Here is a 5000-nt window from a genome sequence, read left to right as displayed (position 1 = left end):
TATATATATATATATATATATATATATATATATATATATATATATATATTTAGAAACAAATAAGAACAAGAATTAGACATGGGCAGGACATAGTATACATCAATAACTTGACATACGAGTGCCCCAACATACGAGCATTTTTAGATACGAGCAAGTCTCCTGGAAAACTTACAGTTACTGGCGCTAGGTGACTGCTTATGAGGTCCATGTCACTCATTCATTTATTGTGATCTCCAACTACACTACACATCTATGATCATTACTAGTATTTCTCGCATTATTACCATTATTTTAACGTATATCTATACACAATTATCTTAATAAGTGAAGGGTCCATAGCAAGTGATCGGATACATTAGCAATGAGAAAAAAAGAAAGTTCATGATGACGATAGAGGTGAATTGTGAAATTACAAAAAACATGAGCGTAGTGTCTTTGTGAGTGAGTTGGCCTTTTTTGAAATTGATGCCACAGAGAAAATTCATCATGGCAGAAAAGAAGAAACTGCCATGCCATAAGCCCATGAAAGATAGATTGAATCTAGCCTTGTATGCTAATGACAGCGGTAATTACAAGATCCAGCTATTACTAGTATTACACTTTAAAAACCTACGAGCTTTCAGTAGTCACAAAATCTTGAAAGAAAATCTTCAAGTGATGTGGCGACCCAATTCAAAGTCTTGGGTTACGAATAATTTTTTCACAGGATGTCTAAATCAGGTCTTTTGTCAAGCAGTCACGAAGTATTTGTTGGAGAAAAACCTATCATTGAAAAGTTTCCTCATCTTACACAATACACCTGGCCACCCTCCAGGTCTTTAGGATGACATTCTTAATGAATACAAGTTCATCAAGGTCCTCTATCTCCAGCCCACCACTACGCCACTTTTCCCGCTCATGTAACAACCGGTCATTTCCAATTTCAAGAAGCTGTGAAAAAAGCATTGGTCGAAAAAGGGTTTGGTGTCACAGATATCACCAATATCACCTTATGGGAATTTAGGAATGACCACTTAAATTTTGGGATTTTTTTAAAGAAATTATTGATGAAGCATGGCAGAGAGTAACACAAAGAACCTTAAATTCAGCATGGAAAAAATATGGCCTGATACTGTTGCTGAAAGGGATTTCGAAGGATTCTATACGCAGCAGCCTGACCCTTAACTCATTGTGTTGAAAGATATTGTGTATCTCGGAAAGTTCATGGGACTGGAGGTAGATGATACAGATGCTAACGACCTTGTCAAAGAGCAACAAGAAGAGATCACGGTGGAGGAGTTGATTGAGCTCCATACGATGAAACATAAGGAGGTTTTGCAGGAGTTCAGTAGCAACGAGTGGGTGGAACCGGAGAAGCTTCTATCTTCAAGGGAGATTAAGGAAGTGCTGGCTAAGTGGCAGGATATTTCTTATTTTGTTGAAAAGAGACACCCTGATAGATTATCTAGTGGCCGTGCTTCAGCTCTTGTCAACGACACTTGCCTGGCTTATTTCCGTAGCATTTTGAAAGGGAAAGTAAGCTAAGTTCAGTTAAGTTAATTTGAAGTTTAAGTGTTACGATACGTCTGGTAAGGAACAAAGTAAATGAAGTATGTGTACCATTCAATTCTCAGCTTCCCTTCCTCCCTCCCTCCCTCCTCCTACCGTTAGCTGTTACAATCTGTCTCACGAGTAAAAACTCCATAATAAAGACAAGTTCTATTGCTGCTGATCACGGTCCAGCAATAATTTACGTAATTTTCTGAGTTTATGTAAAGTATTATAGTAATTAATACTTTAAAGAAATTTCCCTTTTCCCCACGGAGAAAAAAGAATTAACCAGCTCCCCTCGTATTAAATTTAGTTTTCTTTTCTCTCTTTTCTCATTTCGTTATTGACTAATATATTTTTCATTATTAGATATTTCATATATCGCACTAAAATCAAAGAACTGTTGGCCAAAAATCTAGGAGCTAATTATTTTCCTGTAATGAAAGGGAGATTTCATAAAAGAAAATTATTCCGTTTTCTATATTATTTGTGATAATGATTTGTTTTTTATTATTATTTATATTCATCATCTCCATATTACTATTTTCCTAAACTGAAGGGAAGTAATGGGAATGCTCTCCAAAGTGTTGAAACAAAATTAGTTAAATACAATTGGATTAGTTACACATTACACTTGATATCAATATATCATAAATCTCTTTTCATCAAAATTTTATTTCAACAGCTATAGCTGTGAATGTTTACAGCTGGAGACAGACTTGAGAAAAAGATATGGCGTTAGTTTGTTTTGAGGTATAAAGTACTGAATCCTTTAAATATGCGTTATAAAAACTCTACAAAGAGAAAAAATATTGTAATGAGACAAACCAAAAATTAGGGGAGAGAGAGAGAGAGAGAGAGAGAGAGAGAGAGAGAGAGAGAGAGAGAGAGAGAGAGAGAGAGAGAGAGAGAGAGAGAGAGAGAAAGAGAGAGAGAGAGAAGAATGGTAAAAATGCGATCAATGATAAAGGAGAAAACATAAATAATGACAAATGACAAAACAATTTTACCAACAGATCTATAGATAGAGGATTGAAAGTACAGAGAAAAGGTACAATTTTCATCCACGTGTTTCAATAAAACTTTTCAAAGAAAAGATATGTATGTCATGCTAATTATATTAAGAATGTATCGTTTAGATAACTGACTTTAAAAAATTTGAAAGATTTTGTAGCGAGATACTATTTTGGTTATGGGATTTATCCATGTGACAGTAGGGAGAAAAGTTACTATTATTTTTTTCAAAAGTAATATGATCACAGCTATTCACCATGTCTACGGAGAGAAGGATTTGGAAGATCTTAAACAGGGTAGTGTTCAAACAATTAGCAATAACTGTTCTAGACAGTAAAGAACTCTCCGGTGAGACATAGAGCCATAAAGAAAACATGGGAATTGATGAGGACCAATAATCGTCTGGTAAACCAGGTTTAATATCCAATATTACTTTTTAGACAATTATAGTTATAAACAAGAAAAGACTGCATCAACTCCGGGAGGGTGTCCTTGCACCTGAAAAGTTAGCATATACTATATATATATATATATATATATATATATATATATATATATATATATATATATATATATATATATATATATATATATATATATATATATATATATGTACATACATACATATATATATATATATATATATATATATATATATATATATATATATATATATATATATATATATATATATATATATATACATATATATATATATATATATATATATATATATATATATATATATATATATATATATATATATATATATATATATATATATATATATATATATATATATACATACATACATATATATATATATTCTTTTCAGTAAACTTAATATCATGTTAAGCATACAAAGTACTGTCATAAGCTCCCTTCTAAACAAAAAAAAAAAATCTTTTGCATATAGTATTAATATATACATTTGTTTTTCAGGGACTTCAGGATATTTACTACTAAGAAATTTACTAATAATTTTCTCAAAATGGCACGAGAAGTAACAGTTTTATTTTGATATATGTGTTTTTCAATGAAATCTTTAAATAGAACTTGTCCCAGTTTACAGACAGAAATATGTTCTAAATGATAGTGATTTGATAGAGTTCATGCTAAATGATCGGGGAAAATTTCTATAAAAAAAATGCGAATAACAGTGAATATCATTTTCTCAATATATCTGTAAGAAATCCTATATTAGAGCATTAAATATTTATAGCAAGAGATGGTAGCTGATTATCTCTTTCTATGTCCATGTTGGGTAAAATTCTATTCACATATTCCAAAACACTGCCAGCATGTGATTTTTCTCTAAACAGGAAAAATATATCGCCAACTTATCCCCTATAAAAAAGGACGTAATTCTTGTGGACACTGTTTGAGATATATATCTTCCAACTGTCACACGAATATATTGTCGAATGTTTGCTAAAGGTGATCCCATTGCCATACCTTACAGCTTTTTTGAATAACTTTTTATTAAAAACAAAATTGTATTAACAGCTGAAAGTTCCAGATTTCTTTAACTGTCTTAGTCAAAGATATTTAATTTGTTATTTTCGGAAGTCAAAAGCTTGAAAATTATAATTTTGTTCGTTTGTATGGGAATGATGTATATGGTAGTGAATTTTGTAGCACGTATACCTTCAAAGTCACCTGCCCTACATGAAATGGAAGAAAATCAATGGTAAAATAGTCGTTAAAAATTAAATAATCTTTTACCATAAATTCATCCATTTTGAAAATATTTTCGACATATCACTTTTCATTTAATTGTACATCTCTAAGTTTTGCAATATGCATTGAAATATTTAATCGAATAATAAAAGTATCGGAACCTTTGATGTAATTCATTTGTATACATTTTTTTATAACGACACCTACATCTTCCGATTGTTCTTTTTTTTTCAGATAAAATATTCGGTATACTGTATACAAGATATTCCAGTACACATGTTCATGAATCACTTAATGTGTTAAAAATATCCTAATCACTTAATAAAGATATCAAAAGAGTTATCTGAATATTTTGGACGTCCGCATTGTTGTTTCAAACCTTTTACACGATTCTGTACTGAACGGGAAATAAAAAAGACAGGATGAAAGTCTCTCCCCATTAACTTACAGCTTCAAGAGAGATATAGAAACACTAGGTCATTTTATGAACCGAGATCTTCTCCTTTCCCATGTTTTTGGGGAATATTTTATTATTATTATTATTATTATTATTATTATTATTATTATTATTATTATTATTATTATTATTATTATTATTATTAGCCAAGCTAAAGTTGTAAAAGCAAGATGCTATAAGCCCAAGGGCTCCAACAAGGAAAAATAGCTCAGTGAAAAAAGGAAATAAGGAAATAAATAAATGATGAGAATACATTAACAATATATCATACTAAAAACAGTAACATCGTCAAAACAGATGTGTCCTATATAAACTATTA

This window comes from Palaemon carinicauda, chromosome 23 (assembly GCF_036898095.1).
Source record: "Palaemon carinicauda isolate YSFRI2023 chromosome 23, ASM3689809v2, whole genome shotgun sequence".
NCBI classification, from domain to species: domain Eukaryota; kingdom Metazoa; phylum Arthropoda; class Malacostraca; order Decapoda; family Palaemonidae; genus Palaemon; species Palaemon carinicauda.
This window is presented reverse-complemented; position numbering follows the sequence as displayed.